The sequence below is a fragment of the Nomascus leucogenys genome, unplaced genomic scaffold, assembly GCF_006542625.1.
Source record: "Nomascus leucogenys isolate Asia unplaced genomic scaffold, Asia_NLE_v1 001505F_33887_qpd_obj, whole genome shotgun sequence".
In the NCBI taxonomy this organism is placed as follows: Eukaryota; Metazoa; Chordata; class Mammalia; order Primates; family Hylobatidae; genus Nomascus; species Nomascus leucogenys.
In genome coordinates, this window is record NW_022097913.1 from 8,960 (window position 1) to 29,337 (window position 20,378).

The following is a 20,378-nucleotide window of genomic DNA, read 5'->3' on the forward strand; positions in this document are numbered from 1 at the left end:
CTATGATTGTGTCACTGCACTCTACCCTGGGTGACAGAGCGACTCAAAAAAAAAAAATCCAGTTAATTCCTTGAAATAATAACCAATATTCAAAAGCCATATAGGAAAAGAATGCAAAGTTGAACAAAATAAAAATCAAAAACTTCTTCAGAGAACAAAAAAGCCACCGTCACCAAAGTCAAAAATGACAAGACGGCGAGAAATTATTTTCAGCTTCTCTTACAGGTAGATATCTCGTTCTTGAATGTAAAAAGGTCATACTAATTTTAAAAGACCACTGCCCAATAGAAGAATGGGCAAAGGAAACAATAAGAAGTTTGCCAAAATAGATATATATGGTTCTTAAACAATTAAAACGATAAAACATCTGAATTAAAAGTACACTGAGATGCATTTTTTCACTAATCAGATTGACAGAGACCAAAAAACTTGATAAAGCACTGATGAGGCTGTGGGGGAAAGGTCTGCACATACATTACAGATAGGAGAGTGCATTGGATTGTAGGTATCAAATGTACACCCACAAAATGGAATAGTATGTATCTATGTAAAAGCATAAAGAAGCTCCTTTTTGATTTAGAAATATATGAATTTATTACCTATTTGAATAAATAAGTTTTTAAAATAGAGAGTTGAATGGCTTTGCTGATGTACTACTGAAGTTGACTAAATTTAAGTAGTACAGCGTAGAGAAAAGACAAAAATTCTCAAGTGTCAATCATTTGGTTTTAAGAGACTTTAGAGACAGACACCTGGATTCATTTGCTAGATCTGGCTATTTACGGTTTGATTTTAAGGTGAGTTATTTAACCTTTTCTTGCCTCAGTTTTCTCTTCTGGGCAATGGAGTAATAGTACATAGTTCATAGCATTGTTGGGAAGATTAAATGAACCATGTAAAATCTTTATAATAGTGCCTGGCACATAGTGAACACTCAGTAAATGTCAGCTGTTTTTACCTAATAGAATTTCTCTAAGAGTGATGAAGAGAAGCCAGTTTCTTGATATATACAGTTAATTACTGAGCATGGTTGAAGAGTGGTGTTTAGAGTAGTAGTGGTTACTAGTGTTTAAAGTATGGAAAAAATAAATTATACATAGACACATATGTACACCTTAAAACTATATTGTGTGAATATATTTGAATTATTTGATTCAGTTAGTATTCCATGAAATATTTATTGAGCACCTATATGTGCCAGGTGCCCCCAGAATTCTATAGTTACCAGATTTGTCATTATAATAGTTTACTGGTCAAGTATAAAAGTAAAGGATTCTAGTTCAAACAATTACAGTAGTTAAAAGTAGCAGAATTCTTAGTGTTTCCCTAAGACAAGCATTGTAACATTGTTATCCTATTTTTAAAAATATAAAGCCTGGGCCGGGCGCGGTGGTTCACGCCTGCAATCCCAGCACTTTGGGAGGCCGAGGTGGGTGGATCACGAGGGCAGGAGTTTAAGACCAGCCTGGCCAAGATGCTGAAACCCGTCTACTGAAAATACAAAAATTAGCCGGGCATGGTGGCACGCGCCTGTAATCCCAGCTACTCAGGAGGCTGAGGCAGGAGAATCACTTGAACCTGGGCAGCAGAGATTGCGGTGAGCGGATATTGCACCACTGCACTCCAGCCTGGGCAACAGAGCAAGACTCCATCTCAAATAAATAAATAAAGCCTGTACATACACTTTATATTTAATGTTGACATTATATATATATTATATATATTTAATGGTACATTTATAAACTTGAAATAATCAGAGGCAGCATCTCCAAGGACTGTGAGAATGCCCCAAGTCAGGGCAAAAGTTTTGGCTAGTTTGGGAAGTGATGAAAGGCCAAAGTGGCTGCAGCGAGCGTGGACCCGGGAAGTCTCCAGGCGCGTTGGTGCGAGTGGGGGAGGGCAGGCAGGGACACCTAAAACCCAGGGTAGGCCACGCAAAGGGTTTCAGCACGTCCTGAAAGGCCCGATCCCCCTGGACCGCTGTGAGGGGGGCAGAGGGAGGTCCCTCGACAGGACGTGGCCTTAGTCGAGGAAGGCGGGAAGCAGGGGCTGGCACCCCCGACGCCCCACCCGACCCCTGTGTCCTAGCAGCAGGGCGGGGCGAGGCGGGTCATGCACCCCTACCAGCCAGCCGCTCCCACCCAGCCCTCGGCTCCGGCAACTCGCGGGGGTCCTCGCCCGGGTCCCCCGCCCCGCCCGGCTGGTGACGTCACGGCGCTCGTCGGCGCCGCCTGCGGCATCAACGGCCGGACCCGCAGGGCGTTCTAGGGGTCCATCGCTCTTGGAGCCGCCGGCGGCGGGCGCGTGCGCGGCCCGATGAAGAAGGTGGTTTCCAACAGCCTCCGTCCAAGTTGATCGGTGGGTGCGCGCCCCCTCGCGGGGCGCCGGTTGCTGTGGACTCAGTGGCGGCCGTTGGAGTGGCGGCCGTTGGCTGGCGGGTACGGCGCAGCCTCGGTGTCTCTGGGCCGGCGGTGCCGGGCAACGCTTCATGGTGCCGGGCAGCACCATGAAGTCTCTAAAGAAGGATTCCCACCTCAGAATAACTCCAACCAGATTATTAGAGGCCGCAGAGAGCGTCAAAGGTTGGCGCTGGCTGCCTTGGGCGCTCGGGAGAACACGACAGGGGAAGCGGTCCCCGGAATGAGTTCAGGACACGGGGCCTGGAGGATGGGGAGGGCACCAGTGATGGAGGAAAGATCACGGGGAAGTGGGGTACTGGGCATAGGACCCTTAGGGATGGGGGGCAAGGCAGGAAGAGCCTACAGCACACTGGGCCTTGGGGATGGGGACATAGGAAGTGGGAGACTGACAGAGGGGCCTCAGGGACCACTGGCTGGGGAGATGGCCTTTCGCAGGCAGGGATAACTCTACTTCTAACCACATCTTAGGGTGGCATGCAGGAGGCAGGATCCCCGGACTGGTTGAAGTGCAGAAGAGCCAGGAAAGAGTTTAAGGGTAGAAGGGCCAGGAACTGGGGTCCTTGGGAAGAGGAAAGAATGAAGTGTTGAAACCAGCCACCTTGATGGGATTATTTGGTAGAGGAGGGTGGGGGAGGGGGGCAGGCGTCACTTAGGATTCCTGCTGGAAAAACCCAGAAGAAAGGCCTTGCTTGGCTAGTTCTCTTTTTGACTGCGTTTTCCTACCACGTGCACTTTCCAGCTGGATGACACTTATCCAGCTCCTTTAGCCTGGAAAGAATCGCTAGATATGACTCCTTCCTGGCCTCTACAGCTTCCTTTTGGTTGCACCTGGGAGAGCCACAGGGCATCTGATAGCGGACTGACTTCCATGGACATGTTCTCATTTGCAACCCATCCCCTTTTGATCTTTTTTGGCTGTTTCCATTTATTTATTTTTAAATTTAATTTTTAGCTCTGTGTGTGTGTGTGTGTGTGTGTGTGTGTGTGTGTGTGTAAACAGGGCTCTCTCTGTGTTGCCCCAGCTAGTGTCAAATTCTTGGCCTCAAGCGATCCTCCTGCCTCGGCCTCACAGACTGCTGGGATTCCAGGCATGGACCACTGCGCCCAGCCTATTTTTGTTTACTGAGAGCTGATTTTGTGTGGTACTGTGGCTCACCAGAAGGGTATTGGTATTAACTGTGTGACCCTGGTCCTTAAGAAACTCAGTCTAATGAACATCTGGAGGAGTAACCAGACAAAGGTAGAAATACAAATGCTGTGATGTAGGTGCCCATCGGGCTTAAGGGGGCTCAGAGCACCTGAGCCAGACCAGGGATGGTTGTAGGGGGACGTCTTCTGAAGAAGGTGACATCTATGGCAGACAAGAAAAAAAAGGAGAGGTTTGCTTCTCTAGGTCTAGGAAGCAGCATGAGTTTATGTAACTGTAAATGTGGGAACCAGAAGAGGCTGCACAGGTTGGTAGGGCAGGGGCCAGACCATGAAAGGGCTTTATGTACTAGGTCAGAAAGCCTGGGTGTGCTCTTGCAGGCCCTGGGGAGACCCAGCCTCAGAGTTGTGAAAGCTCACTGTGAGGAGAGGGGACCCTCAGAAAACTAACAGGAGCTTAGCTGCTTTTCAGTATGGCTTTATGTTTCTTCATGTATAAAAGTCCAACGCTGAGCCGGGCATGGTGGTGCACATCTGCAGTCTCAGCTCTGTTACCTGGGATGGAGTGCCGTGGTACAGTCATAGGTCACTACAGTCTTGAACTTCTGGGCTCAAGCGATCCTCCTGCCTCAGCCTCCCAAGTTGCTAGTATTACAGGTGCGCACCACCATGCCTGGCTAATTTTTTTTTTTTTTTTTTTGTAGAGACAAGTTGCCCAGGCTGGTCTTGAACTCCTGAGCTCAAGCAATCCTCCCACCTTGGCCTCCCAAAGTGCTGGGATTACAGGCATGAGCCACCGTGCCTGGCCCATGACATACTTTTTAATAGTTGAGAGAGAGGGAATATCTGGTCCCCTTTCACAAGGGCAGTCAAGGGCTTTCCTAGCCACTGCCTCCTGCTCACATAGTTTCTGGGAGATCTCATCAGATTTGAACTGCTGTAAACAAATCAAGAAAAGATTTTTCACTGCATATTTATTTTTAATAAGCAGAAAATTTAGTTTGTTAATTAACCCTTGAGTTAAGAACATGCATCAGAGTGAGGAGGGAAAAAAAATGAAGTGTTTAGCATGCAAGATATCTTTTTAAAAATATCTCAGGGGAGCCTCTAATGTTGTAGAGCAGTACTCTTCCCCTGGCCCCCATATAAGGCAGCTAATGACCAAATGTCATCTTGTAACCTTGTGCGATGTTTCTCCAAAGTCTCTGACTCATAAGCAAAAAGGGAAGCACAAAATAGTGACTTAAACCTGTTTCTCGGGACCTGAGAGCCCTTGTGAGTCCCAATACCCTCCATTCTCGCTATGTGCCACCTCCCCATTGCTGTCTTGTTGCTAAGAAACCAAGAACCCTCCCAGCAGTATTAGATTCCCCTCCCCAACCAATTAAAGCTCTGCCCTAGTAGGGACAGCCCCTCCATTGTTCCCCGAGCCCAACCCTAAGGTCAGAATTTCCCAAAGACTTTAATCAACCCTAAAAATGAATACTACTTAGATAAAACAAGAAGCAGATAAAAGAGTCCAGGTTTCTTCTCCCTCCATGGTTCCCCCCTCCGCATCTCGCTTCCTACCCCCACCTAAACACCTTGCTTCCAGCCCTCTAGTCCAACTCCGACAGAGACTGATTACCCCATGCAAGCGGGGTGGTCTCTTTTACCCCTCACTGTCAGCATCAAGGGAGAAATATCAGCTGGGTGGCTCACTAGGAGCCCTATCAGCTTGGGATTCCAGATCAAAGAACCAGAAAGAGCTGGGCCTCTACAGGCTCAGTAGTCAGACATACCTCAGCCCTGTGGAGTCTTCCTGCAGGTCCTAAAATGATCCCTGGGGCTGTTGCTTCCCTGGTCTCCCCAGCTTGCCTCTGCCTCTCCGGTCCATCTGGCTCTCCTCATCTGATGAATCATTCTGAAATGCATCTGTCATCAACTCACTCCCCTGGACCAAAGATCAGATGCCTGAGCCATGCTTTACAAAGCTGTCATGCCCTGGTTTCCCTCTCATCCCCAAGATCACCACCTCCCCACCTCCCCAGCAAGTTTTCTGTGTTATCGTGCCACTCACATGCCATGCTTAGCCCTGCCCCTTGCTTTGCTTGGACTTTGACTTCACCTGGAGCATCTTGGTTTGCTGCTGTACCTGTGCAAAGCTTGCCTCTCCTTCGCGGCCTGCCTCAGCCTGTGGAGCCACCTCTGCAGCTGTTCCTCTGAACCCTTCTTCAGAGCCCTGAACTGTGTAATCCATATGGATCTGTTCCTTTTTTGATTTCTAACCAAACCTATTGCCTGTACTGCAAATGTAGGAACTCCTTTAGTTATGATTGGTGTGTGTTCCTGTCTGTTACATTTTTCAGTACCTCAAGAGAAGGAGCCATATCTTAACACATTTTATACCATCTTTGTAGTTTATAGCACATAGAAGGGGCTTGGTAAGCACTCTCTAGGAGCAATTTAACTTTAAGATATATATATATATCCCTGGGCGCAGTGGCTCATGCCTGTAATCCCAGCATTTTGGGAGGCTGAGGCAGGTGGATCATCTGAGGTCAGGAGTTCAAGACCAGCCTAGCCAACATGGTGAAACCCAGCCTCTACTAAAAATACAGAAAATTAGCCAGGCATGTTGGTGCATGCCTGTAATCCCAGCTAACTTGGGAGGCTGAGGCAGGAGAATCACTTGAACCTGGGAGGCAGAGATTGCAGTGAGCTGAGATCACGCCATTGTACTCTAGCCTGGGCAACAAGAGCGAAACTCCATCTCAAAAAAAAAAAAAAAGCTGGGCATTGTGGCGCATGCCTGTATTCCCAGCTACTCGGGAGGCTGAGGCAGGAGAATCACTTGAGCCCGGGAGGCGGAGGTTGCAGTGAGCTGAGATCGCGCCACTGTACTCCAGCCTTGGGGACAGACTGAGACTCCATCTCAACAACAACAACAAAAAAGATGTATATATCATTTTAATGAATATTTTAATAACTAGAACATACCACTCCCTGACTGTATGCAGTAACAGAGCATTTATTGGACTACATTAAAGATAACTTTCTCAGAATAACCTTAGACCAGAGTTTTACTATTTCAATCTAAACCAAACGTGAAAGATTAGCTTCTCTATCACTGAAGGGATGGGAGCTTTGGCCCCCAAAAATCTTCGGCAGTGTTGAAAGTTTCTATTGACACGTGGTAATTGTGCACCCACAAGTAAAAAACACACATCTGGAGACGTTTAATCACTTGGAAAGATGTCAACCCAGCCAAGGTTATGGATAAAGGAAGCAAATGTCCTAGAAAGTACAGATAATACCAAAATATTTACAAAAACAGACCTTCAACTGATCTCAATTCTCATAGGCTGCCACCCACTTTGGCGAGTTTGTGTAGAAGGGAGAGGGGAGGTAGAAATCAAAGCCCAAGGCTGCATCTCCACACATGGCAGCAGATGAGATTGGAACTCGGGGTTAAGCTGGCAGCCCTGCATGTGTGTTTGTGCGCACAGAGCCATACATTTAACAGACAGATACTTCCAAACCTCTGCTGACCCCATTACAGAAACAGATTGTGGGTGATAGGCTGAATTTATTATTTTTTCTAATAGAAAAACAAAAATTATTTTTAAGGATAGGTTCTCCTGTGTTGCCCAGGCTGGTTTTGAACTCCTGGCCTCAAGCAATCCTCCCATCTCGGCCTCTCAAAGTGTTGGGATTACAAGCGTGAGCCACTGCACCTGGCCAACAGGCTGAATTTAGAAGTATGTTTGGAATGATTTTGGTGTGAGGTTTTTTGGCCACCAACTCTATGGAAATTTCCTTAAAAAAAGTTTGATTTTGTTAACCAAAACACCTGCCTTGATGTTTTCGTGATATTGCCTCTTAAAGATTACAGTGCTGTGAGAAGCAGTGGATAAAACCAAATTTTGTTCTAAACTCCCTAAAGGCCTCAGGACTTAGGTTTTCTTTTGATTGTTTTATGTAGGGCCTTATATCAAACCATTCTGAACCAGAGGGAAAATGACAGGGTTGACCAGCCAGAGAAATGAGATGTGTTTGAACCTGTTAAGCCACCTCTGTGAAAGGAAGGCAGGGAGTGTGTCCTCCTTGGAGAGTGACCTGCGACCCCCTTCTGCCCCGGGTGTTGTCAATGTCATGCTGTGGCTGCCACAACAGACTCTTAAATACATTCATACACTCATCCTCGGTCTTGCAGGTTTTTTTTTTTTTTTTCCTTAGGGACAGGGTCTTGTTCTGTCACCCAGGCTGGAGTGCAGTGGCACAATCTTGGCTCACTGCAGCCTTCACTTCCTGGGCTCAGGCTATCCTTCCCCTCAGCCTCCCAAGTGGTTGGGACTACAGGCATGTACTACCATGCCTGGTTAATTTTTGTATTTTTTTTATAGAGCCCAGACTGGTCTTGAACTCCTGGGCTCAAGCAATCTGCCTGCCTTGGCCTCCCAAGATCTTGCAACTCTTAATCCATTCCTTGGCATGCCATTGCCCATGGGGTAAGCCTTCACACGGCTCACTGAGCTCTTCATGATATGGCTGCTGCTGCTGTCTCTGGACTCTGCCTCTTCCCTCCCACCTCACCACACTCCAGCTATTTAAAAACACATGCTTTGAGTTCCAGGGATGTGCTCCATTCTCTTGCCTCTATGCCTCCTTATGTTATTTTCTTTGGAATGCCTGTTCCCCAGGGCCCTTTCCTTTCTCCAACTTCTTTCTTCAGCTCTGTTTAAATATCCCTTCCTTAGGAAGCCCTCCCTGACCCCCCCCGCCTCCCACACCCACCGACTCTGCGCTGGGTGTTCCCTCCCACCATATTCTTGTAGTTACTATGGCTCAGTCTGTTTCATGGTCTTGTTTCCCGCTGGGCATGTGCTCTTTAAAGACAAGCTCTGGCTTATATCCCTAGAACCTATCAAAGTGCCTGGCATGTAGGCAGAATAATATTGAATACACATTTTTCATCTCAACTCTAAACGTTTGGACCTGTATTTGAACTTTCCAGAGCCCCTAACCCTGCCCGTACCTCTCCTAGACTCTCACCTTCATACTTTTAATAAATAAAATATACAACTTAATAGAATTTGGAATTAATTTTTCCTGAGAGCAGTAGACTTGATTAGATGCCCTTTTTTAGTCTCATCAAATCCTAGATTATAAGCTCAAAGCTTTTATCTCTATATATAGTTTCTAATATTAAAACGAATAGCCTCACATTTATACACCTTCCTAGTTTAGGTTTGTTTTCCTAAGCCACTTCAGTATCAGAAGAAATAAAAGACATCCTTTCACAGCATTTGAAAGGAAGTTACTTAATACATAACTTTGAACTAATATTCAAATCATATTAATACAGTTAATTTCTATCATATTAATAGAAATTCATTTTTTGTTTTATATTGCTTTAATATTTCATGAAAGCAATTTCTTCAGTTATACAGTGATGGGGCTTTTCCCTCCCTCTTTACCTGGATGGTGTAACATTGTCTGGCTGATGTCTCCATCTCTAGTCTCTCCATTCCTAAACTATCCTGCACACAGTCATCATATAAACACTCTAGAAGTGGCTTGCAAAGACCAGCACCTCCTGGGAAATTATTGAGGATGCAAATTCTTGGTCCCACTCTAGAACAACTGAATCAATTACTATGAGGGTGGAGTCCAGAACTGAGTTCTAACGTGCCCTCTCAATGATTGTGATGCAGAGCCATCTTACAGCACTGCTGTGATAACACGGTTCCCCATGATGGCTCCTCACCTTGGCATTCAAAGCCCTAGAAGATCTGGCTGCAATTTCCTACTCTCCCTCCTTGTAATCTACAGGTACTCATGGCATTCCTCAAATACTTTCCTGTGTTTTGCCCTTCTCCCATTTCCCTTTTGCAAGTTTAGAATATTGTCCCAAAGATGTCTGTCCGATGCTACACAATGGCCCTTCAAAGTCCTATTCAAATGGGATTGTTCTAGTAACATCTTCCTGGGTCCAAACTGAAGTCATTTTCCCCTCTTCTATGCTTCAGAAACAATTTATCCCTCCTAGTGCCCACATCCATTTCTTCTTCTTAATGTAGTTATTTTTCATCCCATTTTTTCTGAGCATAAACTCCTTGAAAGCATGGACTAGGTCTTGCCCAAGTGCATTGCCCACCATGTTTAAAACTGACACATGGAAATAAAGTAAATTCAAATATTTGTAAAACAAATGAATAAATGGCCGGGCACGGTAGCTCATGCCTGTAATCCCAGCACTTTGGGAGGCTGAGGCGGGTGGATTACAAGGTCAGGATATCGAGACCATCCTGGCTAACAAGGTGAAACCCCGTCTCTACTAAAAATATAATAAATTAGCTGGGCATGGTGGCATGTGCCTGTAGTCCCAGCTACTCGGGAGGCTGAGGCAGGAGAATGGAGTGAACCCGGGAGGCAGAGCTTGCGGTGAGCCGAGATCGCACCACAGCACTCCAGCCTGGGCGACAGAGTGAGACGCCATCTCAAATAAATAAATAAATAAATAAATAAATAAATAAATAGCTGGGGTAGTGAGTAGAAGGAAAATGATTATTTTAAAGCAAATGTCGTTTTATTACTTCATGGCCTCTGTAGTACTTTGGCATCCACGTGAGGGTCTTTTCACTCACTTTCCTTAAGCCTTTCACATTCGAAAGAATCTGTTTGCAAAAGAGCATGACTAATAAGGATTAATGACATACACACCTCTATGGTCAGAGGATAAGAATCAAGCTTTCATAGCAATTGAACATAGTATCTTCTTGTCTCTAAACAGACAGAAATACTATGCAGGTATCCCTTTCTTGGTAACAGGGCTGGGGAAATACTTACTGTGTAATTAGTGAAGAGTTAGGGGCATTTCTGATATGCTTCTTAGTGTAAACATTTCTAGCTCTACCACTTAACCATCATTTTAAACATCTGTTTTAATATAACAATTCCCGAAATGAAATCCTTAATACTAGTCTATTTTCTTGGTAGCTTAATATTCTTGATAATATTATTCCTATAATTCAGCTGATTTCAAATATTTAAATGTTAATTTAATTCTGATTAAATTACTAAAAAATTCTGGATTAATGCTGTTCAAATGAATGTAGGTGGTCTATATTTTCTTCTCCTTTAGGCAACAATCTGAAGTTAACTTTAATTCCTTTCATCCTGCTAAACCAACTTTTTCAAATCTTTTTTTGTGAAGGTCAGACAGTAAATATTTTAAGGCTTTGTGGGCCACATGTGATCTCTCTCGCATATTTCTCTTTCTTTTTTCTTTCACAGTCCTTTAAAAATGCAAAAACCATTCTTAACTTAATAGGCTATTAAAAAATAGACCTTTGGTTAGATTTGATCTACTGGCTGTAGATTGAATAGAAGATGGTATGTAAATCCTTATAAAACAAGGTTCATATGGGTGTCAGTCACTGCTCAGATCTTCTTACCACGTGAAATTTTTTCTGTCTGTATTTTGTCTATGCAATTTAAAAACTGAAAAATGCATAGGACGTAGCTAATGCTACAGATGGGCTGAGACCCTATACAAACTTACAGAATTGCAGAATTTTATTGCTGGAAGAAATCTTAGAGATTATCTAATTTGAACCCCTTATTCGTTTAAAAAATAATATGACTAAAAACTCAAAAATATGATTAACTAACTTACAAATACTGGAGGGATAGCAGGCCTTCAAATGAATCGTTATGTAATTCAGTCAAATAATTTTCACTCAGAATTCTGGAAAATGAAAAAGTTATTTCTAGATTAAAATGCAAACTACAACTATTTGCTACACAGGACTATCTCCTGCATGTGGAGGAAAGCTGGGTCATGGTCATTTCTAGATGGTGGTATCTGCTCTGCTTTCATTCAAACCTTTTCTTACATTTTCTTTTTTGTGTCCATCTCTCTCCACCACCACCACCACACACACAGGCAAGCACAGACACAAACATGCAAGCACACACACACAGGCAAGCACAGACACATATGCAAGCACACACACACACGCAAGCACACACACATATGCAAGCACACACACGCAAGCACACACACATATGCAAGCACACACACACAAGCACACCACTCCATTCTTCCCACCAAACTGTATCTTTAATGACTCCTCTCTAGATCATAATATACCTTTCAGAATCCAACTCCGGGTGGCACCAAGATCAGCAGAACCTCCATTTCCTCCTCTCTTTTCCCAAACCTTATCATGAAAGCCCCATATGGGACCATGTCAGGGCTGCAAGTGAAGCCATTCAACTTTTTTCTCCCATCAAAAAAATGTGAGAACTACAATGTGCATAAAGTGCACATTACATAAATGTTGTTTATATTTAATTTAATTTAATTTAATTTCTGAGACAGGGTCTCATTCTGTTACCCACACTGGCCTCAGACTCCTGGCTCCAGTGATCCTCCTGTCTCTGCCTCCCAAAGTCTTGGGATTGCAGACATGAGCCACCTCACCTGGCCAAATATTCAGTTTAATAATTGTAAAACAGATACCCATGTAAACATTGTTACAAAAGATTATTGCTAGCATCCCAGAAGCCCCAGTGTGCCCCTTTCCAATCATATTCCTCTCTCTAACCCTAATAAGTAACCACTACCCTGACTTTTGTAATGATTTTCTTGCTTTTAAAATGTAGTCCTGGCCTGGCGTGGTGGCTCATGCCTGTAATCCCAGCATTCTGGAAAGCCAAGGCACATGAATCACCTGAGGTCATGAGCTCGAGACCAGCCTGTCCAACATGGCGAAACTCTGTCTCTACTAAAAAAATATAAAAAGTAGCTGGGCATAGTAGCGGGCACCTGTAATTCCAGCTACCTAGGAGACTGAGGCAGGAGAATCCCTTGAACCCGGGAAGTGGAACTTGCAGTGAGCCAAGATCGCACCATTGAACTCCAGCCTGGGCAACAAGAACAAAATTCCGTCTCAAAAAATAAATAAAGCAATTCTCCTGCCTCAGCTTCCCAAGTAGATGGGATTATAGGCACCCACCACCATGTCTGGCTAATTTTTGTATTTTCAGTACAGATGGGGTTTCGCCATATTGGCCAGGCTGGTGTGAAACTCCTGACCTCAGGTGATCCGCCTGCCTCGACCTCCCGAGGTGCTGGGATTACAGGTGTGAGCCACTATACCTAGCATGTGTTTTATTTTTAATTTAGAACTCATGTATGTCTTGTCTATGTAAGCCAAACTAATGATGTGACACAAACTGTTGTGAAAAATGTTACTTTGAATGTAAGCATTTTTTCCAAAATCATTTATGTGTCTAAACTAATTCCTTCTATAAATCAAGAAGAAAACGATAAAACAATTCAAAAGGAAAATGAACAAAGGACAGAAAACTCAGAGAAGAAACACAAATGTTCAATAAACATATAAAGATATTTAATTAAATTCATGAGTGATCAGAAAAATTCAAATTTGGATGGAATCCCTTTTATTCATCCATAACTTCAACAAAAAGTTGGCGAATACCCAGCAGTGAAAAGGTGTGGGGAAATGAATGCTGTCATATTCTGCTGACAATAGAGTCAGTTGGCACAACATTTTTGAGGACAATTAACATTTTATATCTACATAGTCTTCACCCCAACTCTTCCATTTCTAGATACCTATGCTACAGGAATACTTGCCCACTAAACATAATCTAAACATTCATCAATGGGGAAATTATTAAATAAACTAAGATGCATCCATACTATGGATTATGCAGGAGTTTAAATGAATGGGGTGACCCTCTAAGTCCTAGAAAGGAAAGAAATTATGAAGTGAAAGAATATCATATGATATAAGTGATACCATGAAGTGAAAGAATCAAGTTGCAAGATGTTACCCTTTATGTAAAAAAAAAAGATTTTAAAAACCACACAACAAGTCTATTTTGCTTTATGTAAATATATATGTAGGTAAACGGGGAAAAGTCTGGAAGCATGTTTACTAAACACAGAGTAGCATTACCTCAGGGATGAGGGAGTAGGGCACAAGGAGGGTTTTTGTTACACCTGTTATTGCATTTTTATACATTAAAAATAGAATCATGGGCTGGGTGTGGTGGCTCATGCCTATAATATGAGCACTTTAGGAGGCCAAGGTGGGAGGATCACTTGAGCCCAGGAGCTCAAGACCAGCCTAAGCAGCATAGGAAGACCCTGTCTCTACAAAAAATACAAAATTAGGTGGGCGTGGTGGCATGCACCTCTGGTCCCAGCTACTTGGGAGGCTGAGGTGGGAGGATCACTTGTGCCTGGGAGGTGAAGGCTGCAGTGAGATGTGATTGTGCCACTGCACTCCAGCCCAGGGCACAAAGTAAGACCCTGTCTCTGAAAAAAAAAAAAAAAGAGGAAAAAAAAGAATATAACCATGTATTATTTGTATGATACAAAATTTAAATTGCCTCTTATTTTAGAGAGAGCCTATCAAATTCAATTTTAAAATAACCATAGGATTGCAATCCACAGAGGTTGATTTGGGGTATGGAGGGGAAATATCTTTTCTCAGAGGTATGGACCTCAAAATTCTGGACCAAGAAGGATCTTACAATGCAGTTAGTTTTTTGTCATATTTGGAGAGAATATACTCACAGTTTCTCGGTCCAATTGCATGCTTTCCATACATTTCCATCAACGTATGAAATATGGTTTCCTTGGAAATTTCTGTGAAGAAAGACAGTTTATATCCTTGAATAGGCAGGAAAAGAATGAACAGAATAAATAAAAGAATCATAGTAACCTTGTCGGGGATATTCAGAAACAGAAAATAACACCTGCTTTCTCATTTCCAGAGCTATCAGCTTCCCAGTTTGCACAATTCATCAAGAAATAATGCGGGGCCACTGGCACAAATGATGAGGTAAATGGGGAAAAGTCTGGAAGCATGTATACTAAACACAGAGTAGCATTACCTCAGGGATGAAGGAAGCTTAACTTCCTTTCCATCCCATCTCTTGGACAGACGATGCCAGTTAATTACTTTGAATGTAAGTATTTTATCCAAAAGCACTTACGTGTCTAAACAAACTCCTACAAATCAACACAAAAATGGTAAATAATTCAACAGAAAAATGGGCATAAGCTTATCTTTATCGATAAATAAGTAGAAAGAAACCCTATGCCAGGTAACACCAAAGCTTTGCCTTCTGTTGAAACATCCTAGGCTTTTTCTTTCCACTCTTATTACAACTGATCTGATTTAGCCCCTTCACACTTTACTCCTACATTTTGCTAGACCTTTCTATTTTGTCTCCCTGAAATAAGCTTTTCCTTTTGGGCACTCTACATACGGATTCTAAAATAATCCTTTGCATGTCTATACTTGAACATACAGCAAAAAAACAAAATAAAATAATCTTCCTGTTTTCATCATTTAATCTCTCTTGCTTGGAAACTTTCAATGGCTTTCCATACCTCATTGTGTACTCTTTAAGACCCAAGTAAACTTTTAGCTTATCCATGTAGCTTCCCCTGATCTCCACACCTCAAGGACCACAGATTCTGGTAAATTCTAGCACTGATGGTATGCATTATCTTTTAGTAATTAATTCTATATACCTCCCTTTTTATGCCTATTCTCTTTCTTCCCTCCTATCATTTTCATGTTCTGCAGACAATAGCATACTTGGTCCTGGGTTTGACACAAAATGAGTGCTACATATAAAAAGCCAGGGACAAAGATGAGTTCTGGACATAACTAAAGGACTGAGTAATCATGTTAACAGCCAGCATTCCTACATATGCTAGGCACTGATGAAGTGTTTCATATATTCCCTCACCTAAATTTCACAACAATCCTATGAAGTGGTAACTAGCATAATCCCCAGTTTAAAGGTGAGGAAATTGAGTCACAGAGCAGAATAACTTGCTCTGGATCACCAAGCTAATAAACAGACCTGGGTTCAAACCCAGGCAGCCTGGCTCCAGAATCAACTCTTAACCACTTAGAGCATCATCACTGAGATCGGGAGAGTGACAGGCTGCTATAAAGAGGGTGAAGCGGGCCAGGCGCGGTGGCTCACGCCTGTAATCCCAGCACTTTGGGAGGCTAAGGTGGGTGGATCACCTGAGGTCAGGAGTTCAAGACCAGCCTGACCAACATGGAGAAACCCCGTCTCTACTAAAAACACAAAAAATTAGCCAGGTGTGGTGGCGCATGCCTGTAATCCCAGCAACTCAGGAGGCTGAGGCAGGAGAATCACTTGAACCCAGGAGATGGAGGTTGCGGTGAGCCAAGATCATGCCATTGCACTCCAGCCTGTGCAACAAGAGTGAAACTCTGTCTCAAAAAAAAAAAAAAAAAAAGTGAAGCGAAAATAGGAGCAGAGCAGCGGTTAAGCAATGATGTGATGGGGCTAAATAAGAATGGATAAGAAAATGAGTAAGAGTAAAAGACTGGGGTTAAAGTAAAAGACTGGAGAATGGGTCTAACATTAAAGGAGAATGAGAAGGGAGAGTTGACAAGCAAAGGTAAAAGCAGAAAGTCAGTTGTCAGTACGGCTTGGGGAGATAAAGAAGGCCCAGGAAGGCCTACAGGAAAAGGCTGCCATGGCAGGCAAGACACAGAGGATGATTGAGGAAAGGTGATTCTTACAAGGTGGTGAAGATGCCATTGTAGGTGTTGGGCTCTGGCACAGGCACTTGGTGGAGCCTCTGCTTTGGGCTGAGATCAACACTGACAGAGTCTCATCTCGCAGGTACAGAGCTCACATATGTTGGTGCTTGTGGAGGCCTTCTGTTCCTCTGGTGCAGTTTCAGACTGCACCAATGAATCCTGCAAAGATTCTAACTTTGTAGGTGGACCTGTGACCTCAGTCAGGCTTCGATGCAGAGTCTGAACCTGGTCTGGATGAGGAGCTTAGTCTTCTCCAGGACTGTGGAATGTCCAATCTCTGTAGTGGGTTCTGGAGTTATGGCAAGTCCCGGGTCTGGAGGCTGAGCTGAGGTTTCCTCGTGGTTGGAGATGGTTTAACCTCTGTAGTAGGCTCTGTAGTTATGCTAAGCTCCAGGTCCAGAGGTTGAACTGTGGCTTCAGTCAGGTGTGAATGCTGAGTCTGAATCTGGTCTGGATGTGGAAGTTTCACCTTAAGGTGCTTTGGAGGTGGAAGTATCACCTTAAGGTGCTTAGTCCTCTTCAGGGGTGTAGAATGTTCAACCTCCGTAGTGGGTTCTGGAGTGATGGTAAGTCCCAGGTCCAAAGGTTGAACTGTAATGCTGGCTGACATTGGATGCTGAGCTTGATCCTGACCTGGTGTTGGAATTGTTACCTCTTGATATACTACAAGTTGGGGTACAACTTTCTTAGGAGGCTGAGTTGGGGTCTCCTGCATGGTTGGAGAAAGTTCAACCTCTGTCGTGGATTCTGGAATGATGGTAAGTCCCAGGTCCAAAGGTTGAACAGTGACACTGGGCAATGTTGAATGCTGAGCTGGATCCTGGCCTGGTGTTGGGACTGTCACCTCATAATGAGCTGGAGGTTGAGCAGCAAATTCCTTAGGTGGCTCTGGAAGCTGAACTGGGACCATTTGCTGCCTTGAAGTTTCTACCTCCTTAGGGGACTCTGGAGCCTGAACTGTGGCCTCCTGCTGGGTCAGAGAAGGTTCTGCCTCCAAAGGGGGCTCTGGAATCTGAGCTGGAACCTCCTGCTGAGTTACATATGGTTCTACCTCCTGAGGGAACTCTGGAGGCAAAGATGGGGCCATCTGCTGGGTCAGAGAGGGTTCTATCACCATAGCAGGGTCTGAAGACTGAGCAGGGACCGCCTGCTGGACTGGAGAGGACTCTACCTCTTTAGGTGGCTTTAAAAGCCAAGTTGGGGCCTGCTGTAGGACTGGAGATGGTTTGACCTTCTCAGGTGCCTCTGATGGCTGAGCTGGTATCTCCCACTGTGGTGGAGGACTGACCTCTTCAGTGGACTTCCAAGGATGACCCGAGGCTTCCTGCTGGGTTGCAGATGGTTCAGCCTCCTTAGGGGGCTCTAGTGGCTCAGCTGGGAACCCTTGCTGGACTGGAGAAGGTTCTGCCTCCTTAGGGGGATCTAGAGTCTGAGCTGTGACCTCTTGGTGGACTGGAGATTCAATCTTTTCAGGAGAATGCAGAGGCGGGGTAGGGAGATCAGGCTGGGCTAGAGAAAAGTCAGCCTGTTCAGTGGGAATAGGAGGGTTGTCCTGTTGGATTGGAGAAGGTTCTTCCCCCATAGTGACTACTGTAGGTTTGGTAAGCTCCCTATCTAGATCTAGATATGACACATCTAGAGGTGAACCTATTGCTTCATCATTCAGTGAACTTCCAAAGTCTGAGGAGAGCTGAGTTGGAGGCTGAGTTGTAGTCTCTTTATGGACTGGAGGAAGTTCATAATTTTCAGGTCTACTTAGCTGCTGAATTATAATGTCTTGCTGGTCTTTCATATGTTGAAACTGCTCAGGGGACATTAAGGGCTGAGCTGGGGCCTCCTGCTGGGTTAGAGAAGACTCACCCTCCTCAGCAGTCTGTGGATGCTCAGCTGCAGCCTCCTGCTGAGAGAGGTTCTCATTATTAATAGGTTCCAGAGAGTGCACTGAAGTCTCCGATTGAATTGCTAAAGATCCAACTCTTCTGATCACTCTGGAGGCAGAGTTGGGCCCCTGTGCTGGATGGCGGGAGGTTCTACATTACCTGGACCTGAGAGCTGAGCTGTAGCCTCCTGGTGGACTGGAGAAGTTTCCACCTCTGCACTAGGCTCTGTTGCTATGGTGAGCTGCATGTCTGGAGGCTTAACAGAGACATTGGGAAAATCTGAATGCTGAGTCTGACGGTGACATGGAGGTGAAACTGGGACTTCACGATCTTCTGGAGGCTGACCTGGGGCATCCTGCTGGGCTGGAGAAGATTCAGCCTCCCCAGAAGACTCAGAAGGCTGAGCTGGCTGCTCCTGCTCACTGGGAGAAAGTTCAGGCTCCATGGGAGGACCTAGTGGCTCAGTTGGGGCCTCCTGTTGGGTTGCATAAGGTTCCACCTCCTCTGGAGGCTGAATTGGGCCTACTTCTGGGCTTGTGAAGATTCTGTCACATTTTTGGGCTCTGAAGTCATGGTGACCTCCACATCTGAAGGTTTAACTGTAATTTAGGGCATGTTATAATGAGCTATGATACCTTTAGTTATGTCACCTTTATTAGGCTCTGATAGGTCCAGATCTGCTCCATGTTACCAGGGCAATCTTATAATCCCACCCAAGCACCCCTCCCCTCCCCTTAGTGAGGAAGGATTTGGGCTGCAGGCCGGGGTGGTCCCAGGACTCCAGTGGCCTGCTGTGGTGTGGTGGGGTGGGGTCGGGTGGGGGCGCGGCAGAGCTTCCCAAGGAAGTCACAGGACCTCGCCTTGGGATCTTCAGAAGTGCTAGTTCACTTCTGGCAGCCTGAATTCTTCCTCCTCCAAGGTGAAATCCAAGAATACTCTTCCTTCCAGGGAGACAAACTGACCTTCAAAATGGGCACCAGTTAGGGTGGCAGGCAGGACGCACATTACAGTCATTTATTCCAAAATGTTGCCGTTTTCGCTAAACTGTTGCATGTTTGATAATTAATTCACCACCCTGTTAGGTAGGGGCTACCAGGGAATAAGCGAGGACTTCAAATTTTCTGTAGGAAGGGTGTTGGGGGTGGGCAACTCAGTCTGGGAAAGGTTTTAATCCGAGTGAAGAGCCCTTTTTTTTTTTTTTGGATCAAAGATTTTTATTGATTCTTCTGCCAAACACAACTGATTTCCATCTACAATTACTTTTTAAGGTAAGAGTCAACTGAACAAAGAGCTGGGGCTTTGGGATCTGGAATGTGATTACACACTGAGAAATGCAGGACCTCAGGGTGGGGTCTAGTCAGGCTGGCGCAGCAGGACACGAACCTGCCTCAGTGGGCCTTCTCCAAGAACGCTCTGCAGCACCTGACACACTGCTGGTACACCGTCTCAAAGTCAGAGTCATTCCCATAATAGGGATCTTCAATAATAAGTTGTTTTGTGGATCATAGCTCCCAAGTAGTTCAATTTTAGTTTTGCAGGTTTTAACTTGATTACTTTTTCTATTCAAATCTCTCAGATTGCTTTCATCCATACATAGTATATAATCAAATGTGGCAAAATCTTCTTTGGTAATCTGCCAGGCAACGTGGCTCATAGGAATGCTGTGCCTCTTCATGCAGCTCTGCCCTCGGTAGTCAGGGGGGTTCCCTATCTCATACCCGGAAGTCGCCACGCTGTCTACCCTCTAATTCTCTGAGATGTTTTGATTGGTTACAAGTTTTCTGAAAACTGCTTCTGCAATGGGTGATCGACAAATGTTACCCAGACACACAAACAGCACGGATTTCGTAGCCTGTTCCACCATCTTCCTGCGCACAGAGGCGATGAAGAGCCCTTTGCACTAGCCTGGGAGGAGACTGAACTGTCATCCTGCCTTAACACAGCCATTACCCTAGAAGTTACAGCGCCACTCTTCAGAGATCTACCCTGTGTGCACACATGGAGAAGAGGCTTAGGTTGTTAAAGTCAGCATGTTAAATAATTTCCTGAAATGCGACTATAACTAGAACCCAGCTGACTTCCCCCACAGCCATTCTTACCTATTTTATTACTGTCTGGCACAATTATCAGCATGTAAACTCCAAGAAGGTCCTTCGTCTTAACGCAGTGCCTAGCACAGGCATAGGGTGCATCGTGATGGTATTAAAATTGAAGGGGGGCTGTGCACAGTGGCTCACAATGATTCTTTAACAGCTGAAAACATACGCTTTTAAACAGGCAGATAAAGACACATGAGTGCTCTCTCAGGTCAA

At 44.7% G+C, this 20,378-nt stretch overlaps 1 long non-coding RNA gene and 2 pseudogenes across 1 annotated transcript; 1 reads left to right on the forward strand and 2 right to left on the reverse strand.

Annotated features, from left to right (window-relative positions):
- Positions 1-604: 604 nt before the first annotated feature.
- On the forward strand, positions 605-8,680 carry LOC115834397. The gene is made up of 3 exons (XR_004029281.1): positions 605-615; positions 3,824-3,837; positions 8,497-8,680. It is a non-coding gene; the product is annotated as an uncharacterized LOC115834397 (long non-coding RNA).
- A 2,542-nt stretch (positions 8,681-11,222) lies between these two features.
- Positions 11,223-19,080, reverse strand: LOC115834398 (annotated as a pseudogene).
- A 365-nt stretch (positions 19,081-19,445) lies between these two features.
- On the reverse strand, positions 19,446-19,930 carry LOC100585010 (annotated as a pseudogene).
- Positions 19,931-20,378: the final 448 nt, after the last annotated feature.